At 37.9% G+C, this 17,490-nt stretch overlaps 19 non-coding genes across 19 annotated transcripts; all 19 read right to left on the bottom strand.

Annotated features, from left to right (window-relative positions):
• Positions 1-327: 327 nt before the first annotated feature.
• trnas-gcu (transfer RNA serine (anticodon GCU)) lies at positions 328-409 on the bottom strand. The gene has a single exon. It is a non-coding gene; the product is annotated as a tRNA-Ser (tRNA).
• A 767-nt stretch (positions 410-1,176) lies between these two features.
• On the bottom strand, positions 1,177-1,258 carry trnas-gcu (transfer RNA serine (anticodon GCU)). Its single transcript has one exon. It is a non-coding gene; the product is annotated as a tRNA-Ser (tRNA).
• A 1,079-nt stretch (positions 1,259-2,337) lies between these two features.
• trnas-gcu (transfer RNA serine (anticodon GCU)) lies at positions 2,338-2,419 on the bottom strand. Its single transcript has one exon. It is a non-coding gene; the product is annotated as a tRNA-Ser (tRNA).
• Positions 2,420-3,185: 766 nt separating this feature from the next.
• On the bottom strand, positions 3,186-3,267 carry trnas-gcu (transfer RNA serine (anticodon GCU)). Its single transcript has one exon. It is a non-coding gene; the product is annotated as a tRNA-Ser (tRNA).
• A 599-nt stretch (positions 3,268-3,866) lies between these two features.
• Positions 3,867-3,948, bottom strand: trnas-gcu (transfer RNA serine (anticodon GCU)). The gene has a single exon. It is a non-coding gene; the product is annotated as a tRNA-Ser (tRNA).
• Positions 3,949-4,715: 767 nt separating this feature from the next.
• On the bottom strand, positions 4,716-4,797 carry trnas-gcu (transfer RNA serine (anticodon GCU)). Its single transcript has one exon. It is a non-coding gene; the product is annotated as a tRNA-Ser (tRNA).
• Positions 4,798-5,875: 1,078 nt separating this feature from the next.
• Positions 5,876-5,957, bottom strand: trnas-gcu (transfer RNA serine (anticodon GCU)). Its single transcript has one exon. It is a non-coding gene; the product is annotated as a tRNA-Ser (tRNA).
• A 764-nt stretch (positions 5,958-6,721) lies between these two features.
• trnas-gcu (transfer RNA serine (anticodon GCU)) lies at positions 6,722-6,803 on the bottom strand. Its single transcript has one exon. It is a non-coding gene; the product is annotated as a tRNA-Ser (tRNA).
• A 1,093-nt stretch (positions 6,804-7,896) lies between these two features.
• On the bottom strand, positions 7,897-7,978 carry trnas-gcu (transfer RNA serine (anticodon GCU)). The gene has a single exon. It is a non-coding gene; the product is annotated as a tRNA-Ser (tRNA).
• A 767-nt stretch (positions 7,979-8,745) lies between these two features.
• trnas-gcu (transfer RNA serine (anticodon GCU)) lies at positions 8,746-8,827 on the bottom strand. The gene has a single exon. It is a non-coding gene; the product is annotated as a tRNA-Ser (tRNA).
• Positions 8,828-9,920: 1,093 nt separating this feature from the next.
• On the bottom strand, positions 9,921-10,002 carry trnas-gcu (transfer RNA serine (anticodon GCU)). Its single transcript has one exon. It is a non-coding gene; the product is annotated as a tRNA-Ser (tRNA).
• Positions 10,003-10,768: 766 nt separating this feature from the next.
• On the bottom strand, positions 10,769-10,850 carry trnas-gcu (transfer RNA serine (anticodon GCU)). Its single transcript has one exon. It is a non-coding gene; the product is annotated as a tRNA-Ser (tRNA).
• Positions 10,851-11,449: 599 nt separating this feature from the next.
• On the bottom strand, positions 11,450-11,531 carry trnas-gcu (transfer RNA serine (anticodon GCU)). The gene has a single exon. It is a non-coding gene; the product is annotated as a tRNA-Ser (tRNA).
• Positions 11,532-12,298: 767 nt separating this feature from the next.
• On the bottom strand, positions 12,299-12,380 carry trnas-gcu (transfer RNA serine (anticodon GCU)). The gene has a single exon. It is a non-coding gene; the product is annotated as a tRNA-Ser (tRNA).
• A 1,079-nt stretch (positions 12,381-13,459) lies between these two features.
• trnas-gcu (transfer RNA serine (anticodon GCU)) lies at positions 13,460-13,541 on the bottom strand. The gene has a single exon. It is a non-coding gene; the product is annotated as a tRNA-Ser (tRNA).
• Positions 13,542-14,307: 766 nt separating this feature from the next.
• trnas-gcu (transfer RNA serine (anticodon GCU)) lies at positions 14,308-14,389 on the bottom strand. The gene has a single exon. It is a non-coding gene; the product is annotated as a tRNA-Ser (tRNA).
• Positions 14,390-14,988: 599 nt separating this feature from the next.
• Positions 14,989-15,070, bottom strand: trnas-gcu (transfer RNA serine (anticodon GCU)). The gene has a single exon. It is a non-coding gene; the product is annotated as a tRNA-Ser (tRNA).
• A 766-nt stretch (positions 15,071-15,836) lies between these two features.
• Positions 15,837-15,918, bottom strand: trnas-gcu (transfer RNA serine (anticodon GCU)). The gene has a single exon. It is a non-coding gene; the product is annotated as a tRNA-Ser (tRNA).
• A 1,078-nt stretch (positions 15,919-16,996) lies between these two features.
• On the bottom strand, positions 16,997-17,078 carry trnas-gcu (transfer RNA serine (anticodon GCU)). Its single transcript has one exon. It is a non-coding gene; the product is annotated as a tRNA-Ser (tRNA).
• Between the last annotated feature and the right edge of the window lie 412 nt (positions 17,079-17,490).

Here is a 17,490-nt window from a genome sequence, read left to right as displayed (position 1 = left end):
TAAAAATGGACTCCATGTTGCAAACCAGCCTACATTTCCCCTGATTTGCCTGATGCAAGCAATACGCTTTGTCCAGGGCTGTCGCTAAGCCAGTTTTATGGGGCGTTAGCCTTCCACGAAGGTCAAACCTCTTACAAAATTAACAAAAAGTATTTTGCAATAAATTATGGCTACACCTCAATGGTGTAATTGAGAACTGCCAGTGTTCTCTTATGTCGGCTTTCACAGCCATGGCCATTTCCCAGTTTCTCTACGACGATGCGCAAATGGATTTTCCCTGAATGGTATATTGACACAGGATTGATAGAGCCTCAAAATAGCGTCTGCCGACGAGGATGGGATTCGAACCCACGCGTGCAGAGCACAATGGATTAGCAGTCCATCGCCTTAACCACTCGGCCACCTCGTCTCCCTTTTCCACCTTTTACAGTATATTTGAGGAGACGTCAAGAAGTACTCTTTGAAGAACGCATACTACATGTGAGCTAATGTTTAAAACCGTGTTAAGACCTTGTTGCCTCTGCTGTAATTTAACCACATCTGCCAGACTGCTGCTGCATTTGGCACAAAATCGTATAGTATCTGGGGTGTCGCAAATATATGTGATATATTTCACATACTGAAAATATTAGGTAGGCTACTTTGGACACATTAAAATGCCAAATGTACAGTAGAGGGGGAAAACTTACATTTCAGTGAATGTCTATGTAGAAAGCTTTTCTTCTGATAAGTGTCAATTTGTCTTAATTATCAATTTTTGACAAAATATAACAGTCATAAAATATAACTGTCAAATTTAAATAATGTCAAAAAAGTAAAAAATGTCAACAATGACACTTTACTACCCAAACCTTTCTCACGTAATACAAGGTTACATAAAAAACTTCAAAAAGACTGAAAAGAAAAAAGAGAGCCCCTCAAAGAAAGTTCACATATTCAGTTGAGTCTTATATAAATATGCTAAGTAATCTTCGCATTTTGTCATTTTTTTCATTCATAGAAATGTTGGAAAGATAAGGAGAATTATTAGGTGTAAAAGCTGTCTTCAAGGCATTGAAAATTTCGAAGCTTTAACAAGAACGTCAAATCATATATTGTGCATTTCTTTTGCAATGAGCGATCTTCAATTGAGTATGGAAATTACCAGGATTGTTCGGACCCTAAAACTACACAAGTCGACGAGGATGGGATTCGAACCCACGCGTGCAGAGCACAATGGATTAGCAGTCCATCGCCTTAACCACTCGGCCACCTCGTCAGTACGTCCGTGAAGCTATGATCGTGTGAGGGTAATCGTACGAGTACACGTCTTGGAGACACTCCCTTGCCTGACGCTTATTTATCCAACAGTAGCTCTATGTTCATTTTACGCTCCTAATTGCAACAAATTAATCCAAAACAGTACATTTTGGGATTTCTTTTATTTGACTTTATTCTTACAGAGATGTCCCAATATGATCAGTATTTTTCTTTAAATAGATAATATATAAGTTTTCCAAGAAAAATGGTCAAACGTCGAGAGTAGTGTGCACACAAGGTGTTCTGCTATTTCAGTATGTTTAAATGATTAGTAGCTACAATAGTGTCTTTACAAACAAGGTAGGTCAAGAAATGCTTGCAGCAAATGATGAATGACATATCAGAATGAATGGACAGTGTTTATTTCTGGTGCAGTATTGAAATAGAATAGATCGTGATTATATCATGGAGGAGAGCTTTGGTTTATATTTTTACACTTTAAAGCGGTAGAATTAAAATATATTTCTTTAAAACAGCTCACCTCACAAAGACCTTTTTTACTGCAAGTCTTAAGTCCTGTAGACCTCCAACCCTAAAAAAACGTTTCAACTAAACAAGTGCTTCCGAAACAGGCAATTAGATGGGCCAGGTGACATCAATTAGAGGTCTGCTAGAACGTATATCTTTGGGTTCATGTTTGGTAGTCATTGCTGCGTGAGCTTTAACTGCCGTGACGCTAACTGGATCGTCGTAGATATCTATCTCACTAAATAAAAATGGACTCCATGTTGCAAACCAGCCTACATTTTCCCTGATTTGCCTGATGCAAGCAATACGCTTTGTCCAGGGCTGTCGCTAAGCCAGTTTTATGGGGCGTTAGCCTTCCACGAAGGTCAAACCTCTTACAAAATTAACAAAAAGTATTTTGCAATAACTTATGGCTACACCTCAATGGTGTAATTGAGAACTGCCAGTGTTCTCTTATGTCGGCTTTCACAGCCATCGCCATTTCCCAGTTTCTCTACGACGATGTGCAAATGGATTTTCCCTGAATGGTATATTGACACAGGATTGATAGAGCCTCAAAATAGCGTCTGCCGACGAGGATGGGATTCGAACCCACGCGTGCAGAGCACAATGGATTAGCAGTCCATCGCCTTAACCACTCGGCCACCTCGTCTCCCTTTTCTACCTTTTACAGTATATTTGAGGAGACGTCAAGAAGTACTCTTTGAAGAACGCTTACTACATGTGAGCTAATGTTTAAAACCGTGTTAAGACCTTGTTGCCTCTGCTGTAATTTAACCACATCTGCCAGACTGCTGCTGCATTTGGCACAAAATCGTATAGTATCTGGGGTGTCGCAAATATATGTGATATATTTCACATACTGAAAATATTAGGTAGGCTACTTTGGACACATTAAAATGCCAAATGTACAGTAGAGGGGGAAAACTTACATTTCAGTGAATGTCTATGTAGAAAGCTTTTCTTCTGATAAGTGTCAATTTGTCTTAATTATCAATTTTTGACAAAATATAACAGTCATAAAATATAACTGTCAAATTTAAATAATGTCAAAAAGTAAAAAATGTCAACAATGACACTTTACTACCCAAACCTTTCTCATGTAATACAAGGTTACATAAAAAACTTCAAAAAGACTGAAAATAAAAAAGAGAGCCCCTCAAAGAAAGTTCACATATTCAGTTGAGTCTTATATAAATATGCTAAGTAATCTTCGCATTTTGTCATTTTTTTCATTCATAGAAATGTTGGAAAGATAAGGAGAATTATTAGGTGTAAAAGATGTCTTCAAGGCATTGAAAATTTCGAAGCTTTAACAAGAACGTCAAATCATATATTCTGCATTTCTTTTGCAATGAGCGATCTTCAATTGAGTATGGAAATTACCAGGATTGTTCGGACCCTAAAACTACACAAGTCGACGAGGGTGGGATTCGAACCCACGCGTGCAGAGCACAATGGATTAGCAGTCCATCGCCTTAACCACTCGGCCACCTCGTCAGTACGTCCATGAAACCATGATGGTGTGAGGGTAATCATGCAATTACACGTCTTGGAGACACTCCCTTGCCTGACGCTTATTTATCCAACAGTAGCTCTACGTTCATTTTACGCTCCTAATTGCAACAAATCAATCAAAAATAGTACATTTGGGGATTTTTTTATTTGACTTTATTCTTACAGAGATGTCTGAATATGATCAGTATTTTTCTTTAAATAGATAATATATAAGTTTTCCAAGAAACATGGTCAAACGTCGAGAGTAGTGTGCACACGAGGTGTTCTGCTATTTCAGTATGTTTAAATGATTAGTAGCAACAATAGTGTCTTAACAAACAAGGTAGGTCAAGAAATGCTTGCAGCAAATGATGAAGGCGTTAGCCTTCCACGAAGGTCAAACCTCTTACAAAATTAACAAAAAGTATTTTGCAATAACTTATGGCTACACCTCAATGGTGTAATTGAGAACTGCCAGTGTTCTCTTATGTCGGCTTTCACAGCCATGGCCATTTCCCAGTTTCTCTACGACGATGCGCAAATGGATTTTCCCTGAATGGTATATTGACACAGGATTGATAGAGCCTCAAAATAGCGTCTGCCGACGAGGATGGGATTCGAACCCACGCGTGCAGAGCACAATGGATTAGCAGTCCATCGCCTTAACCACTCGGCCACCTCGTCTCCCTTTTCCACCTTTTACAGTATATTTGAGGAGACGTCAAGAAGTACTCTTTGAAGAACGCATACTACATGTGAGCTAATGTTTAAAACCGTGTTAAGACCTTGTTGCCTCTGCTGTAATTTAACCACATCTGCCAGACTGCTGCTGCATTTGGCACAAAATCGTATAGTTTCTGGGGTGTCGCAAATATATGTGATATATTTCACATACTGAAAATATTAGGTAGGCTACTTTGGACACATTAAAATGCCAAATGTACAGTAGAGGGGGAAAACTTACATTTCAGTGAATGTCTATGTAGAAAGCTTTTCTTCTGATAAGTGTCAATTTGTCTTAATTATCAATTTTTGACAAAATATAACAGTCATAAAATATAACTGTCAAATTTAAATAATGTCAAAAAAGTAAAAAATGTCAACAATGACACTTTACTACCCAAACCTTTCTCACGTAATACAAGGTTACATAAAAAACTTCAAAAAGACTGAAAATAAAAAAGAGAGCCCCTCAAAGAAAGTTCACATATTCAGTTGAGTCTTATATAAATATGCTAAGTAATCTTCGCATTTTGTCATTTTTTTCATTCATAGAAATGTTGGAAAGATAAGGAGAATTATTAGGTGTAAAAGCTGTCTTCAAGGCATTGAACATTTCGAAGCTTTAACAAGAACGTCAAATCATATATTGTGCATTTCTTTTGCAATGAGCGATCTTCAATTGAGTATGGAAATTACCAGGATTGTTCGGACCCTAAAACTACACAAGTCGACGAGGATGGGATTCGAACCCACGCGTGCAGAGCACAATGGATTAGCAGTCCATCGCCTTAACCACTCGGCCACCTCGTCAGTACGTCCATGAAACCATGATGGTGTGAGGGTAATCATGCAATTACACGTCTTGGAGACACTCCCTTGCCTGACGCTTATTTATCCAACAGTAGCTCTACGTTCATTTTACGCTCCTAATTGCAACAAATCAATCAAAAATAGTACATTTTGGGATTTTTTTATTTGACTTTATTCTTACAGAAATGTCTGAACATGATCAGTATTTTTCTTTAAATAGATAATATATAAGTTTTCCAAGAAACATGGTCAAACGTCGAGAGTAGTGTGCACACGAGGTGTTCTGCTATTTCAGTATGTTTAAATGATTAGTAGCAACAATAGTGTCTTTACAAACAAGGTAGGTCAAGAAATGCTTGCAGCAAATGATGAATGACATATCAGAATGAATGGACAGTGTTTATTTCTGGTGCAGTATTGAAATAGAATAGATCGTGATTATATCATGGAGGAGAGCTTTGGTTTATATTTTTACACTTTAAAGCGGTAGAATTAAAATATATTTCTTTAAAACAGCTCACCTCACAAAGACCTTTTTTACTGCAAGTCTTAAGTCCTGTAGACCTCCAACCCTAAAAAAACGTTTCAACTAAACAAGTGCTTCCGAAACAGGCAATTAGATGGGCCAGGTGACATCAATTAGAGGTCTGCTAGAACGTATATCTTTGGGTTCATGTTTGGTAGTCATTGCTGCGTGAGCTTTAACTGCCGTGACGCTAACTGGATCGTCGTAGATATCTATCTCACTAAATAAAAATGGACTCCATGTTGCAAACCAGCCTACATTTCCCCTGATTTGCCTGATGCAAGCAATACGCTTTGTCCAGGGCTGTCGCTAAGCCAGTTTTATGGGGCGTTAGCCTTCCACGAAGGTCAAACCTCTTACAAAATTAACAAAAAGTATTTTGCAATAACTTATGGCTACACCTCAATGGTGTAATTGAGAACTGCCAGTGTTCTCTTATGTCGGCTTTCACAGCCATGGCCATTTCCCAGTTTCTCTACGACGATGCGCAAATGGATTTTCCCTGAATGGTATATTGACACAGGATTGATAGAGCCTCAAAATAGCGTCTGCCGACGAGGATGGGATTCGAACCCACGCGTGCAGAGCACAATGGATTAGCAGTCCATCGCCTTAACCACTCGGCCACCTCGTCTCCCTTTTCTACCTTTTACAGTATATTTGAGGAGACGTCAAGAAGTACTCTTTGAAGAACGCTTACTACATGTGAGCTAATGTTTAAAACCGTGTTAAGACCTTGTTGCCTCTGCTGTAATTTAACCACATCTGCCAGACTGCTGCTGCATTTGGCACAAAATCGTATAGTATCTGGGGTGTCGCAAATATATGTGATATATTTCACATACTGAAAATATTAGGTAGGCTACTTTGGACACATTAAAATGCCAAATGTACAGTAGAGGGGGAAAACTTACATTTCAGTGAATGTCTATGTAGAAAGCTTTTCTTCTGATGTGTCAATTTGTCTTAATTATCAATTTTTGACAAAATATAACAGTCATAAAATATAACTGTCAAATTTAAATAATGTCAAAAAGTAAAAAATGTCAACAATGACACTTTACTACCCAAACCTTTCTCACGTAATACAAGGTTACATAAAAAACTTCAAAAAGACTGAAAATAAAAAAGAGAGCCCCTCAAAGAAAGTTCACATATTCAGTTGAGTCTTATATAAATATGCTAAGTAATCTTCGCATTTTGTCATTTTTTTCATTCATAGAAATGTTGGAAAGATAAGGAGAATTATTAGGTGTAAAAGCTGTCTTCAAGGCATTGAACATTTCGAAGCTTTAACAAGAACGTCAAATCATATATTGTGCATTTCTTTTGCAATGAGCGATCTTCAATTGAGTATGGAAATTACCAGGATTGTTCGGACCCTAAAACTACACAAGTCGACGAGGGTGGGATTCGAACCCACGCGTGCAGAGCACAATGGATTAGCAGTCCATCGCCTTAACCACTCGGCCACCTCGTCAGTACGTCCATGAAACCATGATGGTGTGAGGGTAATCATGCAATTACACGTCTTGGAGACACTCCCTTGCCTGACGCTTATTTATCCAACAGTAGCTCTACGTTCATTTTACGCTCCTAATTGCAACAAATCAATCAAAAATAGTACATTTTGGGATTTTTTTATTTGACTTTATTCTTACAGAGATGTCTGAATATGATCAGTATTTTTCTTTAAATAGATAATATATAAGTTTTCCAAGAAACATGGTCAAACGTCGAGAGTAGTGTGCACACGAGGTGTTCTGCTATTTCAGTATGTTTAAATGATTAGTAGCAACAATAGTGTCTTTACAAACAAGGTAGGTCAAGAAATGCTTGCAGCAAATGATGAATGACATATCAGAATGAATGGACAGTGTTTATTTCTGGTGCAGTATTGAAATAGAATAGATCGTGATTATATCATGGAGGAGAGCTTTGGTTTATATTTTTACACTTTAAAGCGGTAGAATTAAAATATATTTCTTTAAAACAGCTCACCTCACAAAGACCTTTTGGAAAAAAACATGTTTTACTGCAAGTCCTAAGTCCTGTAGACCTCCAACCCTAAAAAAACGTTTCAACTAAACAAGTGCTTCCGAAACAGGCAATTAGATGGGCCAGGTGACATCAATTAGAGGTCTGCTAGAACGTATATCTTTGGGTTCATGTTTGGTAGTCATTGCTGCGTGAGCTTTAACTGCCGTGACGCTAACTGGATCGTCGTAGATATCTATCTCACTAAATAAAAATGGACTCCATGTTGCAAACCAGCCTACATTTCCCCTGATTTGCCTGATGCAAGCAATACGCTTTGTCCAGGGCTGTCGCTAAGCCAGTTTTATGGGGCGTTAGCCTTCCACGAAGGTCAAACCTCTTACAAAATTAACAAAAAGTATTTTGCAATAACTTATGGCTACACCTCAATGGTGTAATTGAGAACTGCCAGTGTTCTCTTATGTCGGCTTTCACAGCCATCGCCATTTCCCAGTTTCTCTACGACGATGTGCAAATGGATTTTCCCTGAATGGTATATTGACACAGGATTGATAGAGCCTCAAAATAGCGTCTGCCGACGAGGATGGGATTCGAACCCACGCGTGCAGAGCACAATGGATTAGCAGTCCATCGCCTTAACCACTCGGCCACCTCGTCTCCCTTTTCTACCTTTTACAGTATATTTGAGGAGACGTCAAGAAGTACTCTTTGAAGAACGCTTACTACATGTGAGCTAATGTTTAAAACCGTGTTAAGACCTTGTTGCCTCTGCTGTAATTTAACCACATCTGCCAGACTGCTGCTGCATTTGGCACAAAATCGTATAGTATCTGGGGTGTCGCAAATATATGTGATATATTTCACATACTGAAAATATTAGGTAGGCTACTTTGGACACATTAAAATGCCAAATGTACAGTAGAGGGGGAAAACTTACATTTCAGTGAATGTCTATGTAGAAAGCTTTTCTTCTGATAAGTGTCAATTTGTCTTAATTATCAATTTTTGACAAAATATAACAGTCATAAAATATAACTGTCAAATTTAAATAATGTCAAAAAAGTAAAAAATGTCAACAATGACACTTTACTACCCAAACCTTTCTCACGTAATACAAGGTTACATAAAAAACTTCAAAAAGACTGAAAATAAAAAAGAGAGCCCCTCAAAGAAAGTTCACATATTCAGTTGAGTCTTATATAAATATGCTAAGTAATCTTCGCATTTTGTCATTTTTTTCATTCATAGAAATGTTGGAAAGATAAGGAGAATTATTAGGTGTAAAAGCTGTCTTCAAGGCATTGAACATTTCGAAGCTTTAACAAGAACGTCAAATCATATATTGTGCATTTCTTTTGCAATGAGCGATCTTCAATTGAGTATGGAAATTACCAGGATTGTTCGGACCCTAAAACTACACAAGTCGACGAGGATGGGATTCGAACCCACGCGTGCAGAGCACAATGGATTAGCAGTCCATCGCCTTAACCACTCGGCCACCTCGTCAGTACGTCCATGAAACCATGATGGTGTGAGGGTAATCATGCAATTACACGTCTTGGAGACACTCCCTTGCCTGACGCTTATTTATCCAACAGTAGCTCTATGTTCATTTTACGCTCCTAATTGCAACAAATCAATCAAAAATAGTACATTTTGGGATTTTTTTATTTGACTTTATTCTTACAGAGATGTCTGAATATGATCAGTATTTTTCTTTAAATAGATAATATATAAGTTTTCCAAGAAACATGGTCAAACGTCGAGAGTAGTGTGCACACGAGGTGTTCTGCTATTTCAGTATGTTTAAATGATTAGTAGCAACAATAGTGTCTTTACAAACAAGGTAGGTCAAGAAATGCTTGCAGCAAATGATGAATGACATATCAGAATGAATGGACAGTGTTTATTTCTGGTGCAGTATTGAAATAGAATAGATCGTGATTATATCATGGAGGAGAGCTTTGGTTTATATTTTTACACTTTAAAGCGGTAGAATTAAAATATATTTCTTTAAAACAGCTCACCTCACAAAGACCTTTTGGAAAAAAACATGTTTTACTGCAAGTCCTAAGTCCTGTAGACCTCCAACCCTAAAAAAACGTTTCAACTAAACAAGTGCTTCCGAAACAGGCAATTAGATGGGCCAGGTGACATCAATTAGAGGTCTGCTAGAACGTATATCTTTGGGTTCATGTTTGGTAGTCATTGCTGCGTGAGCTTTAACTGCCGTGACGCTAACTGGATCGTCGTAGATATCTATCTCACTAAATAAAAATGGACTCCATGTTGCAAACCAGCCTACATTTCCCCTGATTTGCCTGATGCAAGCAATACGCTTTGTCCAGGGCTGTCGCTAAGCCAGTTTTATGGGGCGTTAGCCTTCCACGAAGGTCAAACCTCTTACAAAATTAACAAAAAGTATTTTGCAATAACTTATGGCTACACCTCAATGGTGTAATTGAGAACTGCCAGTGTTCTCTTATGTCGGCTTTCACAGCCATGGCCATTTCCCAGTTTCTCTACGACGATGCGCAAATGGATTTTCCCTGAATGGTATATTGACACAGGATTGATAGAGCCTCAAAATAGCGTCTGCCGACGAGGATGGGATTCGAACCCACGCGTGCAGAGCACAATGGATTAGCAGTCCATCGCCTTAACCACTCGGCCACCTCGTCTCCCTTTTCTACCTTTTACAGTATATTTGAGGAGACGTCAAGAAGTACTCTTTGAAGAACGCTTACTACATGTGAGCTAATGTTTAAAACCGTGTTAAGACCTTGTTGCCTCTGCTGTAATTTAACCACATCTGCCAGACTGCTGCTGCATTTGGCACAAAATCGTATAGTATCTGGGGTGTCGCAAATATATGTGATATATTTCACATACTGAAAATATTAGGTAGGCTACTTTGGACACATTAAAATGCCAAATGTACAGTAGAGGGGGAAAACTTACATTTCAGTGAATGTCTATGTAGAAAGCTTTTCTTCTGATAAGTGTCAATTTGTCTTAATTATCAATTTTTGACAAAATATAACAGTCATAAAATATAACTGTCAAATTTAAATAATGTCAAAAAGTAAAAAATGTCAACAATGACACTTTACTACCCAAACCTTTCTCATGTAATACAAGGTTACATAAAAAACTTCAAAAAGACTGAAAATAAAAAAGAGAGCCCCTCAAAGAAAGTTCACATATTCAGTTGAGTCTTATATAAATATGCTAAGTAATCTTCGCATTTTGTCATTTTTTTCATTCATAGAAATGTTGGAAAGATAAGGAGAATTATTAGGTGTAAAAGATGTCTTCAAGGCATTGAAAATTTCGAAGCTTTAACAAGAACGTCAAATCATATATTCTGCATTTCTTTTGCAATGAGCGATCTTCAATTGAGTATGGAAATTACCAGGATTGTTCGGACCCTAAAACTACACAAGTCGACGAGGGTGGGATTCGAACCCACGCGTGCAGAGCACAATGGATTAGCAGTCCATCGCCTTAACCACTCGGCCACCTCGTCAGTACGTCCATGAAACCATGATGGTGTGAGGGTAATCATGCAATTACACGTCTTGGAGACACTCCCTTGCCTGACGCTTATTTATCCAACAGTAGCTCTACGTTCATTTTACGCTCCTAATTGCAACAAATCAATCAAAAATAGTACATTTGGGGATTTTTTTATTTGACTTTATTCTTACAGAGATGTCTGAATATGATCAGTATTTTTCTTTAAATAGATAATATATAAGTTTTCCAAGAAACATGGTCAAACGTCGAGAGTAGTGTGCACACGAGGTGTTCTGCTATTTCAGTATGTTTAAATGATTAGTAGCAACAATAGTGTCTTTACAAACAAGGTAGGTCAAGAAATGCTTGCAGCAAATGATGAAGGCGTTAGCCTTCCACGAAGGTCAAACCTCTTACAAAATTAACAAAAAGTATTTTGCAATAACTTATGGCTACACCTCAATGGTGTAATTGAGAACTGCCAGTGTTCTCTTATGTCGGCTTTCACAGCCATGGCCATTTCCCAGTTTCTCTACGACGATGCGCAAATGGATTTTCCCTGAATGGTATATTGACACAGGATTGATAGAGCCTCAAAATAGCGTCTGCCGACGAGGATGGGATTCGAACCCACGCGTGCAGAGCACAATGGATTAGCAGTCCATCGCCTTAACCACTCGGCCACCTCGTCTCCCTTTTCCACCTTTTACAGTATATTTGAGGAGACGTCAAGAAGTACTCTTTGAAGAACGCATACTACATGTGAGCTAATGTTTAAAACCGTGTTAAGACCTTGTTGCCTCTGCTGTAATTTAACCACATCTGCCAGACTGCTGCTGCATTTGGCACAAAATCGTATAGTATCTGGGGTGTCGCAAATATATGTGATATATTTCACATACTGAAAATATTAGGTAGGCTACTTTGGACACATTAAAATGCCAAATGTACAGTAGAGGGGGAAAACTTACATTTCAGTGAATGTCTATGTAGAAAGCTTTTCTTCTGATAAGTGTCAATTTGTCTTAATTATCAATTTTTGACAAAATATAACAGTCATAAAATATAACTGTCAAATTTAAATAATGTCAAAAAAGTAAAAAATGTCAACAATGACACTTTACTACCCAAACCTTTCTCACGTAATACAAGGTTACATAAAAAACTTCAAAAAGACTGAAAATAAAAAAGAGAGCCCCTCAAAGAAAGTTCACATATTCAGTTGAGTCTTATATAAATATGCTAAGTAATCTTCGCATTTTGTCATTTTTTTCATTCATAGAAATGTTGGAAAGATAAGGAGAATTATTAGGTGTAAAAGCTGTCTTCAAGGCATTGAACATTTCGAAGCTTTAACAAGAACGTCAAATCATATATTGTGCATTTCTTTTGCAATGAGCGATCTTCAATTGAGTATGGAAATTACCAGGATTGTTCGGACCCTAAAACTACACAAGTCGACGAGGATGGGATTCGAACCCACGCGTGCAGAGCACAATGGATTAGCAGTCCATCGCCTTAACCACTCGGCCACCTCGTCAGTACGTCCGTGAAGCTATGATCGTGTGAGGGTAATCGTACGAGTACACGTCTTGGAGACACTCCCTTGCCTGACGCTTATTTATCCAACAGTAGCTCTATGTTCATTTTACGCTCCTAATTGCAACAAATTAATCCAAAACAGTACATTTTGGGATTTCTTTTATTTGACTTTATTCTTACAGAGATGTCCCAATATGATCAGTATTTTTCTTTAAATAGATAATATATAAGTTTTCCAAGAAAAATGGTCAAACGTCGAGAGTAGTGTGCACACAAGGTGTTCTGCTATTTCAGTATGTTTAAATGATTAGTAGCTACAATAGTGTCTTTACAAACAAGGTAGGTCAAGAAATGCTTGCAGCAAATGATGAATGACATATCAGAATGAATGGACAGTGTTTATTTCTGGTGCAGTATTGAAATAGAATAGATCGTGATTATATCATGGAGGAGAGCTTTGGTTTATATTTTTACACTTTAAAGCGGTAGAATTAAAATATATTTCTTTAAAACAGCTCACCTCACAAAGACCTTTTTTACTGCAAGTCTTAAGTCCTGTAGACCTCCAACCCTAAAAAAACGTTTCAACTAAACAAGTGCTTCCGAAACAGGCAATTAGATGGGCCAGGTGACATCAATTACAGGTCTGCTAGAACGTATATCTTTGGGTTCATGTTTGGTAGTCATTGCTGCGTGAGCTTTAACTGCCGTGACGCTAACTGGATCGTCGTAGATATCTATCTCACTAAATAAAAATGGACTCCATGTTGCAAACCAGCCTACATTTCCCCTGATTTGCCTGATGCAAGCAATACGCTTTGTCCAGGGCTGTCGCTAAGCCAGTTTTATGGGGCGTTAGCCTTCCACGAAGGTCAAACCTCTTACAAAATTAACAAAAAGTATTTTGCAATAACTTATGGCTACACCTCAATGGTGTAATTGAGAACTGCCAGTGTTCTCTTATGTCGGCTTTCACAGCCATCGCCATTTCCCAGTTTCTCTACGACGATGTGCAAATGGATTTTCCCTGAATGGTATATTGACACAGGATTGATAGAGCCTCAAAATAGCGTCTGCCGACGAGGATGGGATTCGAACCCACGCGTGCAGAGCACAATGGATTAGCAGTCCATCGCCTTAACCACTCGGCCACCTCGTCTCCCTTTTCTACCTTTTACAGTATATTTGAGGAGACGTCAAGAAGTACTCTTTGAAGAACGCTTACTACATGTGAGCTAATGTTTAAAACCGTGTTAAGACCTTGTTGCCTCTGCTGTAATTTAACCACATCTGCCAGACTGCTGCTGCATTTGGCACAAAATCGTATAGTATCTGGGGTGTCGCAAATATATGTGATATATTTCACATACTGAAAATATTAGGTAGGCTACTTTGGACACATTAAAATGCCAAATGTACAGTAGAGGGGGAAAACTTACATTTCAGTGAATGTCTATGTAGAAAGCTTTTCTTCTGATAAGTGTCAATTTGTCTTAATTATCAATTTTTGACAAAATATAACAGTCATAAAATATAACTGTCAAATTTAAATAATGTCAAAAAGTAAAAAATGTCAACAATGACACTTTACTACCCAAACCTTTCTCATGTAATACAAGGTTACATAAAAAACTTCAAAAAGACTGAAAATAAAAAAGAGAGCCCCTCAAAGAAAGTTCACATATTCAGTTGAGTCTTATATAAATATGCTAAGTAATCTTCGCATTTTGTCATTTTTTTCATTCATAGAAATGTTGGAAAGATAAGGAGAATTATTAGGTGTAAAAGATGTCTTCAAGGCATTGAAAATTTCGAAGCTTTAACAAGAACGTCAAATCATATATTCTGCATTTCTTTTGCAATGAGCGATCTTCAATTGAGTATGGAAATTACCAGGATTGTTCGGACCCTAAAACTACACAAGTCGACGAGGGTGGGATTCGAACCCACGCGTGCAGAGCACAATGGATTAGCAGTCCATCGCCTTAACCACTCGGCCACCTCGTCAGTACGTCCATGAAACCATGATGGTGTGAGGGTAATCATGCAATTACACGTATTGGAGACACTCCCTTGCCTGACGCTTATTTATCCAACAGTAGCTCTACGTTCATTTTACGCTCCTAATTGCAACAAATCAATCAAAAATAGTACATTTGGGGATTTTTTTATTTGACTTTATTCTTACAGAGATGTCTGAATATGATCAGTATTTTTCTTTAAATAGATAATATATAAGTTTTCCAAGAAACATGGTCAAACGTCGAGAGTAGTGTGCACACGAGGTGTTCTGCTATTTCAGTATGTTTAAATGATTAGTAGCAACAATAGTGTCTTTACAAACAAGGTAGGTCAAGAAATGCTTGCAGCAAATGATGAAGGCGTTAGCCTTCCACGAAGGTCAAACCTCTTACAAAATTAACAAAAAGTATTTTGCAATAACTTATGGCTACACCTCAATGGTGTAATTGAGAACTGCCAGTGTTCTCTTATGTCGGCTTTCACAGCCATGGCCATTTCCCAGTTTCTCTACGACGATGCGCAAATGGATTTTCCCTGAATGGTATATTGACACAGGATTGATAGAGCCTCAAAATAGCGTCTGCCGACGAGGATGGGATTCGAACCCACGCGTGCAGAGCACAATGGATTAGCAGTCCATCGCCTTAACCACTCGGCCACCTCGTCTCCCTTTTCCACCTTTTACAGTATATTTGAGGAGACGTCAAGAAGTACTCTTTGAAGAACGCATACTACATGTGAGCTAATGTTTAAAACCGTGTTAAGACCTTGTTGCCTCTGCTGTAATTTAACCACATCTGCCAGACTGCTGCTGCATTTGGCACAAAATCGTATAGTATCTGGGGTGTCGCAAATATATGTGATATATTTCACATACTGAAAATATTAGGTAGGCTACTTTGGACACATTAAAATGCCAAATGTACAGTAGAGGGGGAAAACTTACATTTCAGTGAATGTCTATGTAGAAAGCTTTTCTTCTGATAAGTGTCAATTTGTCTTAATTATCAATTTTTGACAAAATATAACAGTCATAAAATATAACTGTCAAATTTAAATAATGTCAAAAAGTAAAAAATGTCAACAATGACACTTTACTACCCAAACCTTTCTCACGTAATACAAGGTTACATAAAAAACTTCAAAAAGACTGAAAATAAAAAAGAGAGCCCCTCAAAGAAAGTTCACATATTCAGTTGAGTCTTATATAAATATGCTAAGTAATCTTCGCATTTTGTCATTTTTTTCATTCATAGAAATGTTGGAAAGATAAGGAGAATTATTAGGTGTAAAAGCTGTCTTCAAGGCATTGAACATTTCGAAGCTTTAACAAGAACGTCAAATCATATATTGTGCATTTCTTTTGCAATGAGCGATCTTCAATTGAGTATGGAAATTACCAGGATTGTTCGGACCCTAAAACTACACAAGTCGACGAGGATGGGATTCGAACCCACGCGTGCAGAGCACAATGGATTAGCAGTCCATCGCCTTAACCACTCGGCCACCTCGTCAGTACGTCCATGAAACCATGATGGTGTGAGGGTAATCATGCAATTACACGTCTTGGAGACACTCCCTTGCCTGACGCTTATTTATCCAACAGTAGCTCTACGTTCATTTTACGCTCCTAATTGCAACAAATCAATCAAAAATAGTACATTTTGGGATTTTTTTATTTGACTTTATTCTTACAGAAATGTCTGAATATGATCAGTATTTTTCTTTAAATAGATAATATATAAGTTTTCCAAGAAACATGGTCAAACGTCGAGAGTAGTGTGCACACGAGGTGTTCTGCTATTTCAGTATGTTTAAATGATTAGTAGCAACAATAGTGTCTTTACAAACAAGGTAGGTCAAGAAATGCTTGCAGCAAATGATGAATGACATATCAGAATGAATGGACAGTGTTTATTTCTGGTGCAGTATTGAAATAGAATTGATCGTGATTATATCATGGAGGAGAGCTTTGGTTTATATTTTTACACTTTAAAGCGGTAGAATTAAAATATATTTCTTTAAAACAGCTCACCTCACAAAGACCTTTTTTACTGCAAGTCTTAAGTCCTGTAGACCTCCAACCCTAAAAAAACGTTTCAACTAAACAAGTGCTTCCGAAACAGGCAATTAGATGGGCCAGGTGACATCAATTAGAGGTCTGCTAGAACGTATATCTTTGGGTTCATGTTTGGTAGTCATTGCTGCGTGAGCTTTAACTGCCGTGACGCTAACTGGATCGTCGTAGATATGTATCTCACTAAATAAAAATGGACTCCATGTTGCAAACCAGCCTACATTCCCCCTGATTTGCCTGATGCAAGCAATACGCTTTGTCCAGGGCTGTCGCTAAGCCAGTTTTATGGGGCGTTAGCCTTCCACGAAGGTCAAACCTCTTACAAAATTAACAAAAAGTATTTTGCAATAACTTATGGCTACACCTCAATGGTGTAATAGAGAACTGCCAGTGTTCTCTTATGTCGGCTTTCACAGCCATCGCCATTTCCCAGTTTCTCTACGACGATGCGCAAATGGATTTTCCCTGAATGGTATATTGACACAGGATTGATAGAGCCTCAAAATAGCGTCTGCCGACGAGGATGGGATTCGAACCCACGCGTGCAGAGCACAATGGATTAGCAGTCCATCGCCTTAACCACTCGGCCACCTCGTCTCCCTTTTCTACCTTTTACAGTATATTTGAGGAGACGTCAAGAAGTACTCTTTGAAGAACGCATACTACATGTGAGCTAATGTTTAAAACCGTGTTAAGACCTTGTTGCCTCTACTGTAATTTAACCACATCTGCCAGACTGCTGCTGCATTTGGCACAAAATCGTATAGTATCTGGGGTGTCACAAATATATGTGATATATTTCACATACTGAAAATATTAGGTAGGCTACTTTGGACACATTAAAATGCCAAATGTACGGTAGAGGGGGAAAACTTACATTTCAGTGAATGTCTATGTAGAAAGCTTTTCTTCTGATAAGTGTCAATTTGTCTTAATTATCAATTTTTGACAAAATATAACAGTCATAAAATATAACTGTCAAATTTAAATAATGTCAAAAAGTAAAAAA

Source organism: Salminus brasiliensis, chromosome 9 (genome assembly GCF_030463535.1).
Source record: "Salminus brasiliensis chromosome 9, fSalBra1.hap2, whole genome shotgun sequence".
NCBI classification, from domain to species: Eukaryota; Metazoa; Chordata; class Actinopteri; order Characiformes; family Bryconidae; genus Salminus; species Salminus brasiliensis.
The sequence above is the reverse complement of the archived record's forward strand: the minus strand, read 5'-3'. Positions and strand labels throughout refer to the sequence as shown.